This window comes from Symphalangus syndactylus, chromosome 11 (genome assembly GCF_028878055.3).
Source record: "Symphalangus syndactylus isolate Jambi chromosome 11, NHGRI_mSymSyn1-v2.1_pri, whole genome shotgun sequence".
Classification (NCBI taxonomy): Eukaryota; Metazoa; Chordata; class Mammalia; order Primates; family Hylobatidae; genus Symphalangus; species Symphalangus syndactylus.
In genome coordinates this window covers 3,283,215-3,305,792 of record NC_072433.2, presented here as the reverse complement: position 1 = coordinate 3,305,792, position 22,578 = coordinate 3,283,215, and positions in this window count along the sequence as shown.

The following is a 22,578-nucleotide window of genomic DNA, read 5'->3' as shown; positions in this document are numbered from 1 at the left end:
GAATGATTCTGTGTAGTTTATATTTGAAGTCATTCCTTTTTCCACTATTACCCTCTTAGCGCTCCGAATCTCCACTTGCATTTTCTACAGAAAGAGTGTTTCAGAACGGCTCAATCAAAACTAAGGTTCAACTCTTTTAGTTGAACAAACAGAAGAGAAAGAAGTTTCACACAATTCTTCTGTGTAGTTTTTATTTGTAGACATTCTTTTTCCCAATATAGGCCTCTTAGCGCTCAGAATGTCCAATTGCAGTTGCTACAGAAAGAGTGTTTCAGAACGGCTCAATCAAAAGTAAGGTTCAACTCTGTTAGTTGAATGCACAGAACAGAAAGAAGTTTCATACAATGCTTCTGTGTAGTTCATATTTGAACATATTCTTTTTTCCACTATTACCCACTTTGCGCTAGTAATGTCCAGTTGCATTTTCTACAGACAGAGTGTTTCAAAACTGCTCAATCAAAAGTATGGTTTAACTCTGTTAGCTGAATGCTCAGATCAGAAAGAAGTTTCACAGAATGCTTCTGTGTAGTTTATATTTGAATATATTCCTTTTTCCACTACTACGCTCTTAGCGCTCCAAATGTCCAGTTGCATTTTCTACAGAAAGAGTGTTCAGATCTGCTCAATCAAAAGTATGGTTTAACTCTGTTAGCTGAATGCACAGATCAGAAAGAAGTTTCACCGAATGATTCTGTGTAGTTTATACTTGAAGATATTCCTTTTTCCACTATTACCCTCTTAGCGCTCCGAATCTCCACTTGCATTTTCTACAAAAAGAGTGTTTCATAACTGCTCAATCAAAAATATGTTTTATCTCTGTTAACTGAATTTACAGATCAGAAATAAGTTTCACAGAATGCATCTGTGTAGTTTTTATTTGAAGATATTCTTTTTCCCAATGTAGGCCTCTTAGCGCTTAGCATGTCCAATTGCAGTTTCTACAGAAAGAGTGTTTCAGAACGGCTCAATCAACAGTAAGGTTCAACTCTGTTAGTTGAATGCACAGAACAGAAAGAATTTTCACAGAATGCTACTGTGTAGTTTATATTTGAATATATTCCTTTTTCCACTATTACCCTCAGCGCTCCGAATGTCCACTTGCATTTTCTACAGAAAGAGTGTTCAGAACTGCGCAATCCAAAGTATGGTTTAAATCTGTTAGCTTAATGAACATATCAGAAATAAGTTTCACACAATGCTTCTGTGTAGTTTTTATTTGAAGATATTATTTTTCCCAATAGAGGCCTCTTAGCGCTCAGAATGTCCAATTGCAGTTTCTACAGAAAGAGTGTTTCAGAAAGGCTCAATCAAAAGTAAGGTTCAACACTGTTAGTTGAATGCACAGAACAGAAAGAAGTTTCATACAGTGCTTCTCTGTAGTTTATATTTGAACGTATTCTTTTTTCCACTATTACCCACTTAGCGCTACGAATGTCCAGTTGCATTTCCTACAGACAGAGTGTTTCAAAACTGCTCAATCAAAAGTATGGTTTAACTATGTTAGCTGAATTCTCAGATCAGAAAGAAGTTTCACAGAATGCTTCTGTGTAGTTTATATTTCAATATATTCCTTTTTCCACTACTACTCTCTTAGCGCTCCAAATGTCCAGTTGCATTTTCTACAGAAAGAGTGATCAGATCTGCTCCATCAAAAGTATGGTTTAACTCTGTTAGCTGAATGCACAGATCAGAAATAAGTTTCACAGAATGATTCTGTGTAGTTTATATTTTGAGACATTCCTTTTTCCACTATTACCCTCTTAGCGCTCCGAATCTCCACTTGCATTTTCTACAGAAAGAGTGTTTCAGAACGGCTCAATCAAAACTAAGGTTCAACTCTTTTAGTTGAACAAACAGAACAGAAAGAAGTTTCACACAATTCTTCTGTGTAGTTTTTATTTGTAGACATTCTTTTTCCCAATATAGGCCTCTTAGCGCTCAGGATGTCCAATTGCAGTTTCTACAGAAAGAGTGTTTCAGAACGGCTCAATCAAAAGTAAGGTTCAACTCTGTTAGTTGAATGCACAGAACAGAAAGAAGTTTCATACAATGCTTCTGTGTAGTTTATATTTGAACATATTCTTTTTTCCACTATTACCCACTTAGCGCTACGAATGTCCAGTTGCATTTTCTACAGACAGAGTGTTTCAAAACTGCTCAATCAAAAGTATGGTTTAACTCTGTTAGCTGAATGCTCAGATCAGAAAGAAGTTTCACAGAATGCTTCTGTGTAGTTTATATTTGAATATATTCCTTTTTCCACTACTACGCTCTTAGCGCTCCAAATGTCCAGTTGCATTTTCTACAGAAAGAGTGTTCAGATCTGCTCAATCAAAAGTATGGTTTACCTCTGTTAGCTGAATGCACAGATCAGAAAGAAGTTTCACAGAATGATTCTGTGTAGTTTATATTTGAAGACATTCGTTTTTCCACTATTACCCTCTTAGCGCTCCGAATATCCACTTGCATTTTCTACAAAAAGAGTGTTTCATAACTGCTCAATCAAAAATATGTTTTATCTCTGTTAACTGAATTTACAGATTAGAAATAAGTTTCGCAGAATGCATCTGTGTAGTTTTTATTTGAAGATATTCTTTTTCCCAATGTAGGCCTCTTAGCGCTTAGCATGTCCAATTGCAGTTTCTACAGAAAGAGTGTTTCAGAACGGCTCAATCAAAAGTAAGGTTCAACTCTGTTAGTTGAATGCACAGAACAGAAATAATTTTCACAGAATGCTACTGTGTAGTTTATATTTGAATATATTCCTTTTTCCACTATTACCCTCTTAGCGCTCCGAATGTCCACTTGCATTTTCTACAGAAAGAGTGTTCAGAACTGCGCAATCAAAAGTATGGTTTAACTCTGTTAGCTTAATGAACATATCAGAAATAAGTTTCACACAATGCTTCTGTGTAGTTTTCATCTGAAGATATTATTTTTCCCAATAGAGGCCTCTTAGCGCTCAGAATGTCCAATTGCAGTTTCTACAGAAAGAGTTTTTCAGAAAGGCTCAATCAAAAGTAAGGTTCAACTCTGTTAGTTGAATGCACAGAACAGAAAGAAGTTTCATACAATGCTTCTGTGTAGTTTATATTTGAACATATTCTTTTTTCCACTATTACCCACTTAGCGCTACGAATGTCCAGTTGCATTTACTACAGACAGAGTCTTTCAAAACTGCTCAATCAAAAGTATGGTTTAACTCTGTTAGCTGAATGCTCAGATCAGAAAGAAGTTTCACAGAATGCTTCTGTGTAGTTTATATTTGAATATATTCCTTTTTCCACTACTACTCTCTTAGCGCTCCAAATGTCCAGTTGCATTTTCTACAGAAATAGTGTTCAGATCTGCTCAATCAAAAGTATGGTTTAACTCTGTTAGCTGAATGCACAGATCAGAAAGAAGTTTCACAGAATGATTCTGTGTAGTTTATATTTGGAGACATTCCTTTTTCCGCTATTACCCTCTTAGCGCTCCGAATCTCCACTTGCATTTTCTACAGAAAGAGTGTTTCAGAACGGCTCAATCAAAACTAAGGTTCAACTCTTTTAGTTGAACAAACAGAACAGAAAGAAGTTTCACACAATTCTTCTGTGTAGTTTTTATTTGTAGACATTCTTTTTCCCAATATAGGCCTCTTAGCGCTCAGAATGTCCAATTGCAGTTTCTACAGAAAGAGTGTTTCAGAACGGCTCAATCAAAAGTAACGTTCAACTCTGTTAGTTGAATGCACAGAACAGAAAGAAGTTTCATACAATGCTTCTGTGTAGTTCATATTTGAACATATTCTTTTTTCCACTATTACCCACATAGCGCTACGAATGTCCAGTTGCATTTTCTACTGACAGAGTGTTTCAAAACTGCTCAATCAAAAGTATGGTTTAACTCTGTTAGCTGAATGCTCAGATCAGAAAGAAATTTCACAGAATGCTTCTGTGTAGTTTATATTTGAATATATTCCTTTTTCCACTACTACGCTCTTAGCGCTCCAAATGTCCAGTTGCATTTTCTACAGAAAGAGTGTTCAGATCTGCTCAATCAAAAGTATGGTTTAACTCTGTTAGCTGAATGCACAGATCAGAAAGAAGTTTCACCGAATGATTCTGTGTAGTTTATATTTGAAGTCATTCCTTTTTCCACTATTACCCTCTTAGCGCTCCGAATCTCCACTTGCATTTTCTACAGAAAGAGTGTTTCAGAACGGCTCAATCAAAACTAAGGTTCAACTCTTTTAGTTGAACAAACAGAAGAGAAAGAAGTTTCACACAATTCTTCTGTGTAGTTTTTATTTGTAGACATTCTTTTTCCCAATATAGGCCTCTTAGCGCTCAGAATGTCCAATTGCAGTTGCTACAGAAAGAGTGTTTCAGAACGGCTCAATCAAAAGTAAGGTTCAACTCTGTTAGTTGAATGCACAGAACAGAAAGAAGTTTCATACAATGCTTCTGTGTAGTTCATATTTGAACATATTCTTTTTTCCACTATTACCCACTTTGCGCTAGTAATGTCCAGTTGCATTTTCTACAGACAGAGTGTTTCAAAACTGCTCAATCAAAAGTATGGTTTAACTCTGTTAGCTGAATGCTCAGATCAGAAAGAAGTTTCACAGAATGCTTCTGTGTAGTTTATATTTGAATATATTCCTTTTTCCACTACTACGCTCTTAGCGCTCCAAATGTCCAGTTGCATTTTCTACAGAAAGAGTGTTCAGATCTGCTCAATCAAAAGTATGGTTTAACTCTGTTAGCTGAATGCACAGATCAGAAAGAAGTTTCACCGAATGATTCTGTGTAGTTTATACTTGAAGATATTCCTTTTTCCACTATTACCCTCTTAGCGCTCCGAATCTCCACTTGCATTTTCTACAAAAAGAGTGTTTCATAACTGCTCAATCAAAAATATGTTTTATCTCTGTTAACTGAATTTACAGATCAGAAATAAGTTTCACAGAATGCATCTGTGTAGTTTTTATTTGAAGATATTCTTTTTCCCAATGTAGGCCTCTTAGCGCTTAGCATGTCCAATTGCAGTTTCTACAGAAAGAGTGTTTCAGAACGGCTCAATCAACAGTAAGGTTCAACTCTGTTAGTTGAATGCACAGAACAGAAAGAATTTTCACAGAATGCTACTGTGTAGTTTATATTTGAATATATTCCTTTTTCCACTATTACCCTCAGCGCTCCGAATGTCCACTTGCATTTTCTACAGAAAGAGTGTTCAGAACTGCGCAATCCAAAGTATGGTTTAAATCTGTTAGCTTAATGAACATATCAGAAATAAGTTTCACACAATGCTTCTGTGTAGTTTTTATTTGAAGATATTATTTTTCCCAATAGAGGCCTCTTAGCGCTCAGAATGTCCAATTGCAGTTTCTACAGAAAGAGTGTTTCAGAAAGGCTCAATCAAAAGTAAGGTTCAACACTGTTAGTTGAATGCACAGAACAGAAAGAAGTTTCATACAATGCTTCTCTGTAGTTTATATTTGAACGTATTCTTTTTTCCACTATTACCCACTTAGCGCTACGAATGTCCAGTTGCATTTCCTACAGACAGAGTGTTTCAAAACTGCTCAATCAAAAGTATGGTTTAACTATGTTAGCTGAATTCTCAGATCAGAAAGAAGTTTCACAGAATGCTTCTGTGTAGTTTATATTTCAATATATTCCTTTTTCCACTACTACTCTCTTAGCGCTCCAAATGTCCAGTTGCATTTTCTACAGAAAGAGTGATCAGATCTGCTCCATCAAAAGTATGGTTTAACTCTGTTAGCTGAATGCACAGATCAGAAATAAGTTTCACAGAATGATTCTGTGTAGTTTATATTTTGAGACATTCCTTTTTCCACTATTACCCTCTTAGCGCTCCGAATCTCCACTTGCATTTTCTACAGAAAGAGTGTTTCAGAACGGCTCAATCAAAACTAAGGTTCAACTCTTTTAGTTGAACAAACAGAACAGAAAGAAGTTTCACACAATTCTTCTGTGTAGTTTTTATTTGTAGACATTCTTTTTCCCAATATAGGCCTCTTAGCGCTCAGGATGTCCAATTGCAGTTTCTACAGAAAGAGTGTTTCAGAACGGCTCAATCAAAAGTAAGGTTCAACTCTGTTAGTTGAATGCACAGAACAGAAAGAAGTTTCATACAATGCTTCTGTGTAGTTTATATTTGAACATATTCTTTTTTCCACTATTACCCACTTAGCGCTACGAATGTCCAGTTGCATTTTCTACAGACAGAGTGTTTCAAAACTGCTCAATCAAAAGTATGGTTTAACTCTGTTAGCTGAATGCTCAGATCAGAAAGAAGTTTCACAGAATGCTTCTGTGTAGTTTATATTTGAATATATTCCTTTTTCCACTACTACGCTCTTAGCGCTCCAAATGTCCAGTTGCATTTTCTACAGAAAGAGTGTTCAGATCTGCTCAATCAAAAGTATGGTTTACCTCTGTTAGCTGAATGCACAGATCAGAAAGAAGTTTCACAGAATGATTCTGTGTAGTTTATATTTGAAGACATTCGTTTTTCCACTATTACCCTCTTAGCGCTCCGAATATCCACTTGCATTTTCTACAAAAAGAGTGTTTCATAACTGCTCAATCAAAAATATGTTTTATCTCTGTTAACTGAATTTACAGATTAGAAATAAGTTTCGCAGAATGCATCTGTGTAGTTTTTATTTGAAGATATTCTTTTTCCCAATGTAGGCCTCTTAGCGCTTAGCATGTCCAATTGCAGTTTCTACAGAAAGAGTGTTTCAGAACGGCTCAATCAAAAGTAAGGTTCAACTCTGTTAGTTGAATGCACAGAACAGAAATAATTTTCACAGAATGCTACTGTGTAGTTTATATTTGAATATATTCCTTTTTCCACTATTACCCTCTTAGCGCTCCGAATGTCCACTTGCATTTTCTACAGAAAGAGTGTTCAGAACTGCGCAATCAAAAGTATGGTTTAACTCTGTTAGCTTAATGAACATATCAGAAATAAGTTTCACACAATGCTTCTGTGTAGTTTTCATCTGAAGATATTATTTTTCCCAATAGAGGCCTCTTAGCGCTCAGAATGTCCAATTGCAGTTTCTACAGAAAGAGTTTTTCAGAAAGGCTCAATCAAAAGTAAGGTTCAACTCTGTTAGTTGAATGCACAGAACAGAAAGAAGTTTCATACAATGCTTCTGTGTAGTTTATATTTGAACATATTCTTTTTTCCACTATTACCCACTTAGCGCTACGAATGTCCAGTTGCATTTACTACAGACAGAGTGTTTCAAAACTGCTCAATCAAAAGTATGGTTTAACTCTGTTAGCTGAATGCTCAGATCAGAAAGAAGTTTCACAGAATGCTTCTGTGTAGTTTATATTTGAATATATTCCTTTTTCCACTACTACTCTCTTAGCGCTCCAAATGTCCAGTTGCATTTTCTACAGAAAGAGTGTTCAGATCTGCTCAATCAAAAGTATGGTTTAACTCTGTTAGCTGAATGCACAGATCAGAAAGAAGTTTCACAGAATGATTCTGTGTAGTTTATATTTGGAGACATTCCTTTTTCCGCTATTACCCTCTTAGCGCTCCGAATCTCCACTTGCATTTTCTACAGAAAGAGGGTTTCAGAACGGCTCAATCAAAACTAAGGTTCAACTCTTTTAGTTGAACAAACAGAACAGAAAGAAGTTTCACACAATTCTTCTGTGTAGTTTTTATTTGTAGACATTCTTTTTCCCAATATAGGCCTCTTAGCGCTCAGAATGTCCAATTGCAGTTTCTACAGAAAGAGTGTTTCAGAACGGCTCAATCAAAAGTAACGTTCAACTCCGTTAGTTGAATGTACAGAACAGAAAGAAGTTTCATACAATGCTTCTGTGTAGTTCATATTTGAACATATTCTTTTTTCCACTATTACCCACATAGCGCTACGAATGTCCAGTTGCATTTTCTACTGACAGAGTGTTTCAAAACTGCTCAATCAAAAGTATGGTTTAACTCTGTTAGCTGAATGCTCAGATCAGAAATAAATTTCACAGAATGTTTCTGTGTAGTTTATATTTGAATATATTCCTTTTTCCACTACTACGCTCTTAGCGCTCCAAATGTCCAGTTGCATTTTCTACAGAAAGAGTGTTCAGATCTGCTCAATCAAAAGTATGGTTTAACTCTGTTAGCTGAATGCACAGATCAGAAAGAAGTTTCACCGAATGATTCTGTGTAGTTTATATTTGAAGTCATTCCTTTTTCCACTATTACCCTCTTAGCGCTCCGAATCTCCACTTGCATTTTCTACAGAAAGAGTGTTTCAGAACGGCTCAATCAAAACTAAGGTTCAACTCTTTTAGTTGAACAAACAGAACAGAAAGAAGTTTCACACAATTCTTCTGTGTAGTTTTTATTTGTAGACATTCTTTTTCCCAATATAGGCCTCTTAGCGCTCAGAATGTCCAATTGCAGTTTCTACAGAAAGAGTGTTTCAGAACGGCTCAATCAAAAGTAAGGTCCAACTCTGTTAGTTGAATGCACAGAACAGAAAGAAGTTTCATACAATGCTTCTGTGTAGTTCATATTTGAACATATTCTTTTTTCCACTATTACCCACTTAGCGCTACTAATGTCCAGTTGCATTTTCTACAGACAGAGTGTTTCAAAACTGCTCAATCAAAAGTATGGTTTAACTCTGTTAGCTGAATGCTCAGATCAGAAAGAAGTTTCACAGAATGCTTCTGTGTAGTTTATATTTGAATATATTCCTTTTTCCACTACTACGCTCTTAGCGCTCCAAATGTCTAGTTGCATTTTCTACAGAAAGAGTGTTCAGATCTGCTCAATCAAAAGTATGCTTTAACTCTGTTAGCTGAATGCACAGATCAGAAAGAAGTTTCACCGAATGATTCTGTGTAGTTTATATTTGAAGACATTCCTTTTTCCACTATTACCCTCTTAGCGCTCCGAATCTCCTCTTGCATTTTCTACAAAAAGAGTGTTTCATAAATGCTCAATCAAAAATATGTTTTATCTCTGTTAACTGAATTTACAGATCAGAAATAAGTTTCACAGAATGCATCTGTGTAGTTTTTATTTGAAGATATTCTTTTTCCCAATGTAGGCCTCTTAGCGCTTAGCATGTCCAATTGCAGTTTCTACAGAAAGAGTGTTTCAGAACGGCTCAATCAAAAGTAAGGTTCAACTCTGTTAGTTGAATGCACAGAACAGAAAGAATTTTCACCGAATGCTACTGTGTAGTTTATATTTGAATATATTCCTTTTTCCACTATTACCCTCAGCGCTCCGAATGTCCACTTGCATTTTCTACAGAAAGAGTGTTCAGAACTGCGCAATCCAAAGTATGGTTTAAATCTGTTAGCTTAATGAACATATCAGAAATATGTTTCACAAAATGCTTCTGTGTAGTTTTTATTTGAAGATATTATTTTTCCCAATAGAGGCCTCTTAGCGCTCAGAATGTCCAATTGCATTTTCTACAGAAAGAGTGTTTCAGAAAGGCTCAATCAAATGTAAGGTTCAACTCTGTTAGTTGAATGCACAGAACAGAAAGAAGTTTCATACAATGCTTCTGTGTAGTTTATATTTGAACATATTTTTTTTCCACTATTACCCACTTAGCGCTACGAATGTCCAGTTGCATTTCCTACAGACAGAGTGTTTCAAAACTGCTCAATCAAAAGTATGGTTTAACTCTGTTAGCTGAATGCTCAGATCAGAAAGAAGTTTCACAGAATGCTTCTGTGTAGTTTATATTTGAATATATTCCTTTTTCCACTACTACTCTCTTAGCGCTCCAAATGTCCAGTTGCATTTTCTACAGAAAGAGTGATCAGATCTGCTCAATCAAAAGTATGGTTTAACTCTGTTAGCTGAATGCACAGATCAGAAAGAAGTTTCACAGAATGATTCTGTGTAGTTTATATTTGGAGACATTCCTTTTTCCACTATTACCCTCTTAGCGCTCCGAATCTCCACTTGCATTTTCTACAGAAAGAGTGTTTCAGAACGGCTCAATCAAAACTAAGGTTCAACTCTTTTAGTTGAACAAACAGAACAGAAAGAAGTTTCACACAATTCTTCTGTGTAGTTTTTATTTGTAGACATTCTTTTTCCCAATATAGGCCTCTTAGCGCTCAGAATGTCCAATTGCAGTTGCTACAGAAAGAGTGTTTCAGAACGGCTCAATCAAAAGTAAGGTTCAACTCTGTTAGTTGAATGCACAGAACAGAAAGAATTTTCATACAATGCTTCTGTGTAGTTTATATTTGAACATATTCTTTTTTCCACTAATACCCACTTAGCGCTACGAATATCAAGTTTCATTTTCTACAGACAGAGTGTTTCAAAACTGCTCAATCAAAAGTATGGTTTAACTCTGTTACCTGAATGCTCAGATCAGAAAGGAGTTTCACAGAATGCTTCTGTGTAGTTCATATTTGAATATATTCCTTTTTCCACTACTACGCTCTTAGCGCTCCAAATGTCCGGTTGCATTTTCTACAGAAAGAGTGTTCAGATCTGCTCAATCAAAAGTATGGTTTAACTCTGTTAGCTGAATGCACAGATCAGAAAGAAGTTTCACCGAATGATTCTGTGTAGTTTATATTTGAAGACATTCCTTTTTCCACTATTACCCTCTTAGCGCTCCGAATCTCCACTTGCATTTTCTACAGAAAGAGTGTTTCAGAACGGCTCAATCAAAACTAAGGTTCAACTCTTTTAGTTGAACAAACAGAACAGAAAGTAGTTTCACACAATTCTTCTGTGTAGTTTTTATTTGTAGACATTCTTTTTCCCAATATAGGCCTCTTAGCGCTCAGAATGTCCAATTGCAGTTTCTACAGAAAGAGTGTTTCAGAATGGCTCAATCAAAAGTAAGGTTCAACTCTGTTAGTTGAATGCACAGAACAGAAAGAAGTTTCATACAATGCTTCTGTGTAGTTCATATTTGAACATATTCTTTTTTCCACTATTACCCACTTTGCGCTAGTAATGTCCAGTTGCATTTTCTACAGACAGAGTGTTTCAAAACTGCTCAATCAAAAGTATGGTTTAACTCTGTTAGCTGAATGCTCAGATCAGAAAGAAGTTTCACAGAATGCTTCTGTGTAGTTTATATTTGAATATATTCCTTTTTCCACTACTACGCTCTTAGCGCTCCAAATGTCCAGTTGCATTTTCTACAGAAAGAGTGTTCAGATCTGCTCAATCAAAAGTATGGTTTACCTCTGTTAGCTGAATGCACAGATCAGAAAGAAGTTTCACGGAATGATTCTGTGTAGTTTATATTTGAAGACATTACTTTTTCCACTATTACCCTCTTAGTGCTCCGAATATCCACTTGCATTTTCTACAAAAAGAGTGTGTCATAACTGCTCAATCAAAAATATGTTTTATCTCTGTTAACTGAATTTACAGATTAGAAATAAGTTTCGCAGAATGCATCTGTGTAGTTTTTATTTGAAGATATTCTTTTTCCCAATGTAGGCCTCTTAGCGCTTAGCATGTCCAATTGCAGTTTCTACAGAAAGAGTGTTTCAGAACGGCTCAATCAAAAGTAAGGTTCAACTCTGTTAGTTGAATGCACAGAACAGAAAGAATTTTCACAGAATGGTACTGTGTAGTTTATATTTGAATATATTCCTTTTTCCACTATTACCCTCTTAGCGCTCCGAATGTCCACTTGCGTTTTCTACAGAAAGAGTGTTCAGAACTGCGCAATCAAAAGTATGGTTTAACTCTGTTAGCTTAATGAACATATCAGAAATAAGTTTCACACAATGCTTCTGTGTAGTTTTCATCTGAAGATATTATTTTTCCCAATAGAGGCCTCTTAGCGCTCAGAATGTCCAATTGCAGTTTCTACAGAAAGAGTTTTTCAGAAAGGCTCAATCAAAAGTAAGGTTCAACTCTGTTAGTTGAATGCACAGAACAGAAAGAAGTTTCATACAATGCTTCTGTGTAGTTTATATTTGAACATATTCTTTTTTCCACTATTACCCACTTAGCGCTACGAATGTCCAGTTGCATTTACTACAGACAGAGTGTTTCAAAACTGCTCAATCAAAAGTATGGTTTAACTCTGTTAGCTGAATGCTCAGATCAGAAAGAAGTTTCACAGAATGCTTCTGTGTAGTTTATATTTGAATATATTACTTTTTCCACTACTACTCTCTTAGCGCTCCAAATGTCCAGTTGCATTTTCTACAGAAAGAGTGTTCAGATCTGCTCAATCAAAAGTATGGTTTAACTCTGTTAGCTGAATGCACAGATCAGAAAGAAGTTTCACAGAATGATTCTGTGTAGTTTATATTTGGAGACATTAATTTTTCCGCTATTACCCTCTTAGCGCTCCGAATCTCCACTTGCATTTTCTACAGAAAGAGTGTTTCAGAACGGCTCAATCAAAACTAAGGTTCAACTCTTTTAGTTGAAGAAACAGAACAGAAAGAAGTTTCACACAATTCTTCTGTGTAGTTTTTATTTGTAGACATTCTTTTTCCCAATATAGGCCTCTTAGCGCTCAGAATGTCCAATTGCAGTTTCTACAGAAAGAGTGTTTCAGAACGGCTCAATCAAAAGTAACGTTCAACTCTGTTAGTTGAATGCACAGAACAGAAAGAAGTTTCATACAATGCTTCTGTGTAGTTCATATTTGAACATATTCTTTTTTCCACTATTACCCACATAGCGCTACGAATGTCCAGTTGCATTTTCTACAGACAGAGTGTTTCAAAACTGCTCAATCAAAAGTATGGTTTAACTCTGTTAGCTGAATGCTCAGATCAGAAAGAAATTTCACAGAATGCTTCTGTGTAGTTTATATTTGAATATATTCCTTTTTCCACTACTACGCTCTTAGCGCTCCAAATGTCCAGTTGCATTTTCTACAGAAAGAGTGTTCAGATCTGCTAAATCAAAAGTATGGTTTAACTCTGTTAGCTGAATGCACAGATCAGAAAGAAGTTTCACCGAATGATTCTGTGTAGTTTATATTTGAAGTCATTCCTTTTTCCACTATTACCCTCTTAGCGCTCCGAATCTCCACTTGCATTTTCTACAGAAAGAGTGTTTCAGAACGGCTCAATCAAAACTAAGGTTCAACTCTTTTAGTTGAACAAACAGAACAGAAAGAATTTTCACATAATTCTTCTGTGTAGTTTTTATTTGTTGACATTCTTTTTCCAAATATAGGCCTCTTAGCGCTCAGAATGTCCAATTGCAGTTTCTACAGAAAGAGTGTTTCAGAACGGCTCAATCAAAAGTAAGGTTCAACTCTGTTAGTTGAATGCACAGAACAGAAAGAAGTTTCATACAATGCTTCTGTGTAGTTCATATTGGAACATATTCTTTTTTCCACTACTACCCACTTAGCGCTACGAATGTCCAGTTGCATTTTCTACAGACAGAGTGTTTCAAAACTGCTCAATCAAAAGTATGGTTTAACTCTGTTAGCTGAATGCTCAGATCAGAAAGAAGTTTCACAGAATGCTTCTGTGTAGTTTATATTTGAATATATTCTTTTTCCACTACTACGCTCTTAGCGCTCCAAATGTCTAGTTGCATTTTCTACAGAAAGAGTGTTCAGATCTGCTCAATCAAAAGTATGGTTTAACTCTGTTAGCTGAATGCACAGATCAGAAATAAGTTTCACCGAATGATTCTGTGTAGTTTATATTTGAAGACATTCCTTTTTCCACTATTACCCTCTTAGCGCTCCGAATCTCCACTTGCATTTTCTACAAAAAGAGTGTTTCATAAATGCTCAATCAAAAATATATTTTATCTCTGTTAACTGAATTTACAGATCAGAAATAAGTTTCACAGAATGCATCTGTGTAGTTTTTATTTGAAGATATTCTTTTTCCCAATGTAGGCCTCTTAGCGCTTAGCATGTCCAATTGCAGTTTCTACAGAAAGAGTGTTTCAGAACGGCTCAATCAAAAGTAAGGTTCAACTCTGTTAGTTGAATGCACAGAACAGAAAGAATTTTCACCGAATGCTACTGTGTAGTTTATATTTGAATATATTCCTTTTTCCACTATTACCCTCAGCGCTCCGAATGTCCACTTGCATTTTCTACAGAAAGAGTGTTCAGAACTGCGCAATCCAAAGTATGGTTTAAATCTGTTAGCTTAATGAACATATCAGAAATATGTTTCACACAATGCTTCTGTGTAGTTTTTATTTGAAGATATTATTTTTCCCAATAGAGGCCTCTTAGCGCTCAGAATGTCCAATTGCAGTTTCTACAGAAAGAGTGTTTCAGAAAGGCTCAATCAAATGTAAGGTTCAACTCTGTTAGTTGAATGCACAGAACAGAAAGAAGTTTCATACAATGCTTCTGTGTAGTTTATATTTGAACATATTCTTTTTTCCACTATTACCCACTTAGCGCTACGAATGTCCAGTTGCATTTCCTACAGACAGAGTGTTTCAAAACTGCTCAATCAAAAGTATGGTTTAACTCTGTTAGCTGAATGCTCAGATCAGAAAGAAGTTTCACAGAATGCTTCTGTGTAGTTTATATTTGAATATATTCCTTTTTCCACTACTACTCTCTTAGCGCTCCAAATGTCCAGTTGCATTTTCTACAGAAAGAGTGATCAGATCTGCTCAATCAAAAGTATGGTTTAACTCTGTTAGCTGAATGCACAGATCAGAAAGAAGTTTCACAGAATGATTCTGTGTAGTTTATATTTGGAGACATTCCTTTTTCCACTATTACCCTCTTAGCGCTCCGAATCTCCACTTGCATTTTCTACAGAAAGAGTGTTTCAGAACGGCTCAATCAAAACTAAGGTTCAACTCTTTTAGTTGAACAAACAGAACAGAAAGAAGTTTCACACAATTCTTCTGTGTAGTTTTTATTTGTAGACATTCTTTTTCCCAATATAGGCCTCTTAGCGCTCAGAATGTCCAATTGCAGTTGCTACAGAAAGAGTGTTTCAGAACGGCTCAATCAAAAGTAAGGTTCAACTCTGTTAGTTGAATGCACAGAACAGAAAGAATTTTCATACAATGCTTCTGTGTAGTTTATATTTGAACATATTCTTTTTTCCACTATTACCCACTTAGCGCTACGAATATCCAGTTTCATTTTCTACAGACAGAGTGTTTCAAAACTGCTCAATCAAAATTATGGTTTAACTCTGTTACCTGAATGCTCAGATCAGAAAGGAGTTTCACAGAATGCTTCTGTGTAGTTTATATTTGAATATATTCCTTTTTCCACTACTACGCTCTTAGCGCTCCAAATGTCCAGTTGCATTTTCTACAGAAAGAGTGTTCAGATCTGCTCAATCAAAAGTATGGTTTAACTCTGTTAGCTGAATGCACAGATCAGAAAGAAGTTTCACCGAATGATTCTGTGTAGTTTATATTTGAAGACATTCCTTTTTCCACTATTACCCTCTTAGCGCTCCGAATCTCCACTTGCATTTTCTACAGAAAGAGTGTTTCAGAACGGCTCAATCAAAACTAAGGTTCAACTCTTTTAGTTGAACAAACAGAACAGAAAGTAGTTTCACACAATTCTTCTGTGTAGTTTTTATTTGTAGACATTCTTTTTCCCAATATAGGCCTCTTAGCGCTCAGAATGTCCAATTGCAGTTTCTACAGAAAGAGTGTTTCAGAACGGCTCAATCAAAAGTAAGGTTCAACTCTGTTAGTTGAATGCACAGAACAGAAAGAAGTTTCATACAATGCTTCTGTGTAGTTCATATTTGAACATATTCTTTTTTCCACTATTACCCACTTTGCGCTAGTAATGTCCAGTTGCATTTTCTACAGACAGAGTGTTTCAAAACTGCTCAATCAAAAGTATGGTTTAACTCTGTTAGCTGAATGCTCAGATCAGAAAGAAGTTTCACAGAATGCTTCTGTGTAGTTTATATTTGAATATATTCCTTTTTCCACTACTACGCTCTTAGCGCTCCAAATGTCCAGTTGCATTTTCTACAGAAAGAGTGTTCAGATCTGCTCAATCAAAAGTATGGTTTACCTCTGTTAGCTGAATGCACAGATCAGAAAGAAGTTTCACGGAATGATTCTGTGTAGTTTATATTTGAAGACATTCCTTTTTCCACTATTACCCTCTTAGCGCTCCGAATATCCACTTGCATTTTCTACAAAAAGAGTGTTTCATAACTGCTCAATCAAAAATATGTTTTATCTCTGTTAACTGAATTTACAGATTAGAAATAAGTTTCGCAGAATGCATCTGTGTAGTTTTTATTTGAAGATATTCTTTTTCCCAATGTAGGCCTCTTAGCGCTTAGCATGTCCAATTGCAGTTTCTACAGAAAGAGTGTTTCAGAACGGCTCAATCAAAAGTAAGGTTCAACTCTGTTAGTTGAATGCAAAGAACAGAAAGAATTTTCACAGAATGCTACTGTGTAGTTTATATTTGAATATATTCCTTTTTCCACTATTACCCTCTTAGCGCTCCGAATGTCCACTTGCATTTTCTACAGAAAGAGTGTTCAGAACTGCGCAATCAAAAGTATGGTTTAACTCTGTTAGCTTAATGAACATATCAGAAATAAGTTTCACACAATGCTTCTGTGTAGTTTTCATCTGAAGATATTATTTTTCCCAATAGAGGCCTCTTAGCGCTCAGAATGTCCAATTGCAGTTTCTACAGAAAGAGTTTTTCAGAAAGGCTCAATCAAAAGTAAGGTTCAACTCTGTTAGTTGAATGCACAGAACAGAAAGAAGTTTCATACAATGCTTCTGTGTAGTTTATATTTGAACATATTCTTTTTTCCACTATTACCCACTTAGCGCTACGAATGTCCAGTTGCATTTACTACAGACAGAGTGTTTCAAAACTGCTCAATCAAAAGTATGGTTTAACTCTGTTAGCTGAATGCTCAGATCAGAAAGAAGTTTCACAGAATGCTTCTGTGTAGTTTATATTTGAATATATTCCTTTTTCCACTACTACTCTCTTAGCGCTCCAAATGTCCAGTTGCATTTTCTACAGAAAGAGTGTTCAGATCTGCTCAATCAAAAGTATGGTTTAACTCTGTTAGCTGAATGCACAGATCAGAAAGAAGTTTCACAGAATGATTCTGTGTAGTTTATATTTGGAGACATTCCTTTTTCCGCTATTACCCTCTTAGCGCTCCGAATCTCCACTTGCATTTTTTACAGAAAGAGTGTTTCAGAACGGCTCAATCAAAACTAAGGTTCAACTCTTTTAGTTGAACAAACAGAACAGAAAGAAGTTTCACACAATTCTTCTGTGTAGTTTTTATTTGTAGACATTCTTTTTCCCAATATAGGCCTCTTAGCGCTCAGAATGTCCAATTGCAGTTTCTACAGAAAGAGTGTTTCAGAACGGCTCAATCAAAAGTAACGTTCAACTCTGTTAGTTGAATGCACAGAACAGAAAGAAGTTTCATACAATGCTTCTGTGTAGTTCATATTTGAACATATTCTTTTTTCCACTATTACCCACATAGCGCTACGAATGTCCAGTTGAATTTTCTACAGACAGAGTGTTTCAAAACTGCTCAATCAAAAGTATGGTTTAACTCTGTTAGCTGAATGCTCAGATCAGAAAGAAATTTCACAGAATGCTTCTGTGTAGTTTATATTTGAATATATTCCTTTTTCCACTACTACGCTCTTAGCGCTCCAAATGTCCAGTTGCATTTTCTACAGAAAGAGTGTTCAGATCTGCTCAATCAAAAGTATGGTTTAACTCTGTTAGCTGAATGCACAGATCAGAAAGAAGTTTCACCGAATGATTCTGTGTAGTTTATATTTGAAGTCATTCCTTTTTCCACTATTACCCTCTTAGCGCTCCGAATCTCCACTTGCATTTTCTACAGAAAGAGTGTTTCAGAACGGCTCAATCAAAACTAAGGTTCAACTCTTTTAGTTGAACAAACAGAACAGAAAGAATTTTCACATAATTCTTCTGTGTAGTTTTTATTTGTTGACATTCTTTTTCCAAATATAGGCCTCTTAGCGCTCAGAATGTCCAATTGCAGTTTCTACAGAAAGAGTGTTTCAGAACGGCTCAATCAAAAGTAAGGTTCAACTCTGTTAGTTGAATGCACAGAACAGAAAGAAGTTTCATACAATGCTTCTGTGTAGTTCATATTGGAACATATTCTTTTTTCCACTACTACCCACTTAGCGCTACGAATGTCCAGTTGCATTTTCTACAGACAGAGTGTTTCAAAACTGCTCAATCAAAAGTATGGTTTAACTCTGTTAGCTGAATGCTCAGATCAGAAAGAAGTTTCACAGAATGCTTCTGTGTAGTTTATATTTGAATATATTCCTTTTTCCACTACTACGCTCTTAGCGCTAAAATGTCCAGTTGCATTTTCTACAGAAAGAGTGTTCAGATCTGCTCAATCAAAAGTATGGTTTAACTCTGTTAGCTGAATGCACAGATCAGAAAGAAGTTTCACCAAATGATTCTGTGTAGTTTATATTTGAAGACATTCCTTTTTCCACTATTACCCTCTTAGCGCTCCGAATCTCCACTTGCATTTTCTACAAAAAGAGTGTTTCATAACTGCTCAATCAAAAATATGTTTTATCTCTGTTAACTGAATTTACAGATCAGAAATAAGTTTCACAGAATGCATCTGTGTAGTTTTTATTTGAAGATATTCTTTTTCCCAATGTAGGCCTCTTAGCGCTTAGCATGTCCAATTGCAGTTTATACAGAAAGAGTGTTTCAGAACGGGTCAATCAAAAGTAAGGTTCAACTCTGTTAGTTGAATGCACAGAACAGAAAGAATTTTCACAGAATGCTACTGTGTAGTTTATATTTGAATATATTCCTTTTTCCACTATTACCCTCTTAGCGCTCCGAATGTCCACTTGCATTTTCTACAGAAAGAGTGTTCAGAACTGCGCAATCAAAAGTATGGTTTAACTCTGTTAGCTTAATGAACATATCAGAAATAAGTTTCACACAATTCTTCTGTGTAGTTTTCATCTGAAGATATTATTTTTCCCAATAGAGGCCTCTTAGCGCTCAGAATGTCCAATTGCAGTTTCTACAGAAAGAGTTTTTCAGAAAGGCTCAATCAAAAGTAAGGTTCAACTCTGTTAGTTGAATGCACAGAACAGAAAGAAGTTTCATACAATGCTTCTGTGTAGTTTATATTTGAACATATTCTTTTTTCCACTATTACCCACTTAGCGCTATGAATGTCCAGTTGCATTTTCTACAGACAGAGTGTTTCAAAACTGCTCAATCAAAAGTATGGTTTAACTCTGTTAGCTGAATGCTTAGATCAGAAAGAAGTTTCACAGAATGCTTCTGTGTAGTTTATATTTGAATATATTCCTTTTTCCACTACTACTCTCTTAGCGCTCCAAATGTCCAGTTGCATTTTCTACAGAAAGAGTGTTCAGATCTGCTCAATCAAAAGTATGGTTTAACTCTGTTAGCTGAATGCACAGATCAGAAAGAAGTTTCACAGAATGATTCTGTGTAGTTTATATTTGGAGACATTCCTTTTTCCACTATTACCCTCTTAGCGCTCCGAATCTCCACTTGCATTTTCTACAGAAAGAGTGTTTCAGAACGGCTCAATCAAAACTAAGGTTCAACTCTTTTAGTTGAACAAACAGAACAGAAAGAAGTTTCACACAATTCTTCTGTGTAGTTTTTATTTGTAGACATTCTTTTTCCCAATATAGGCCTCTTAGCGCTCAGAATGTCCAATTGCAGTTTCTACAGAAAGAGTGTTTCAGAACGGCTCAATCAAAAGTAAGGTTCAACTCTGTTAGTTGAATGCACAGAACAGAAAGAAGTTTCATACAATGCTTCTGTGTAGTTCATATTTGAACATATTCTTTTTTCCACTATTACCCACTTAGCGCTACGAATGTCCAGTTGCATTTTCTACAGACAGAGTGTTTCAAAACTGCTCAATCAAAAGTATGGTTTAACTCTGTTAGCTGAATGCTCAGATCAGAAAGAAGTTTCACAGAATGCTTCTGTGTAGTTTATATTTGAATATATTCCTTTTTCCACTACTACGCTCTTAGCGCTAAAATGTCCAGTTGCATTTTCTACAGAAAGAGTGTTCAGATCTGCTCAATCAAAAGTATGGTTTAACTCTGTTAGCTGAATGCACAGATCAGAAAGAAGTTTCACCAAATGATTCTGTGTAGTTTATATTTGAAGACATTCCTTTTTCCACTATTACCCTCTTAGCGCTCCGAATCTCCACTTGCATTTTCTACAAAAAGAGTGTTTCATAACTGCTCAATCAAAAATATGTTTTATCTCTGTTAACTGAATTTACAGATCAGAAATAAGTTTCACAGAATGCATCTGTGTAGTTTTTATTTGAAGATATTCTTTTTCCCAATGTAGGCCTCTTAGCGCTTAGCATGTCCAATTGCAGTTTCTACAGAAAGAGTGTTTCAGAACGGCTCAATCAAAAGTAAGGTTCAACTCTGTTAGTTGAATGCACAGAACAAAAAGAATTTTCACAGAATGCTACTGTGTAGTTTATATTTGAATATATTCCTTTTTCCACTATTACCCTCTTAGCGCTCCGAATGTCCACTTGCATTTTCTACAGAAAGAGTGTTCAGAACTGCGCAATCCAAAGTATGGTTTAACTCTGTTAGCTTAATGAACATATCAGAAATAAGTTTCACACAATGCTTCTGTGTAGTTTTTATTTGAAGATATTATTTTTCCCAATAGAGGCCTCTTAGCGCTCAGAATGTCCAATTGCAGTTTCTACAGAAAGAGTGTTTCAGAACGGCTCAATCAAAAGTAAGGTTCAACTCTGTTAGTTGAATGCACAGAACAGAAAGAAGTTTCATACAATGCTTCTCTGTAGTTTATATTTGAACATATTATTTTTTCCACTATTACCCACTTAGCGCTACTAATGTCCAGTTGCATTTTCTACAGACAGAGTGTTTCAAAACTGCTCAATCAAAAGTATGGTTTAACTCTGTTAGCTGAATGCTCAGATCAGAAAGAAGTTTCACAGAATGCTTCTGTGTAGTTTATATTTGAATATATTCTTTTTCCACTACTACGCTCTTAGCGCTCCAAATGTCTAGTTGCATTTTCTACAGAAAGAGTGTTCAGATCTGCTCAATCAAAAGTATGGTTTAACTCTGTTAGCTGAATGCACAGATCAGAAAGAAGTTTCACCGAATGATTCTGTGTAGTTTATATTTGAAGACATTCATTTTTCCACTATTACCCTCTTAGCGCTCCGAATCTCCACTTGCATTTTCTACAAAAAGAGTGTTTCATAAATGCTCAATCAAAAATATGTTTTATCTCTGTTAACTGAATTTACAGATCAGAAATAAGTTTCACAGAATGCATCTGTGTAGTTTTTATTTGAAGATATTCTTTTTCCCAATGTAGGCCTCTTAGCGCTTAGCATGTCCAATTGCAGTTTCTACAGAAAGAGTGTTTCAGAACGGCTCAATCAAAAGTAAGGTTCAACTCTGTTAGTTGAATGCACAGAACAGAAAGAATTTTCACCGAATGCTACTGTGTAGTTTATATTTGAATATATTCCTTTTTCCACTATTACCCTCAGCGCTCCGAATGTCCACTTGCATTTTCTACAGAAAGAGTGTTCAGAACTGCGCAATCCAAAGTATGGTTTAAATCTGTTAGCTTAATGAACATATCAGAAATATGTTTCACACAATGCTTCTGTGTAGTTTTTATTTGAAGATATTATTTTTCCCAATAGAGGCCTCTTAGCGCTCAGAATGTCCAATTGCAGTTTCTACAGAAAGAGTGTTTCAGAAAGGCTCAATCAAATGTAAGGTTCAACTCTGTTAGTTGAATGCACAGAACAGAAAGAAGTTTCATACAATGCTTCTGTGTAGTTTATATTTGAACATATTCTTTTTTCCACTATTACCCACTTAGCGCTACGAATGTCCAGTTGCATTTCCTACAGACAGAGTGTTTCAAAACTGCTCAATCAAAAGTATGGTTTAACTCTGTTAGCTGAATGCTCAGATCAGAAAGAAGTTTCACAGAATGCTTCTGTGTAGTTTATATTTGAATATATTCCTTTTTCCACTACTACTCTCTTAGCGCTCCAAATGTCCAGTTGCATTTTCTACAGAAATTGTGATCAGATCTGCTCAATCAAAAGTATGGTTTAACTCTGTTAGCTGAATGCACAGATCAGAAAGAAGTTTCACAGAATGATTCTGTGTAGTTTATATTTTGAGACATTCCTTTTTCCACTATTACCCTCTTAGCGCTCCGAATCTCCACTTGCATTTTCTACAGAAAGAGTGTTTCAGAACGGCTCAATCAAAACTAAGGTTCAACTCTTTTAGTTGAACAAACAGAACAGAAAGAAGTTTCACACAATTCTTCTGTGTAGTTTTTATTTGTAGACATTCTTTTTCCCAATATAGGCCTCTTAGCGCTCAGAATGTCCAATTGCAGTTGCTACAGAAAGAGTGTTTCAGAACGGCTCAATCAAAAGTAAGGTTCAACTCTGTTAGTTGAATGCACAGAACAGAAAGAATTTTCATACAATGCTTCTGTGTAGTTTATATTTGAACATATTCTTTTTTCCACTATTACCCACTTAG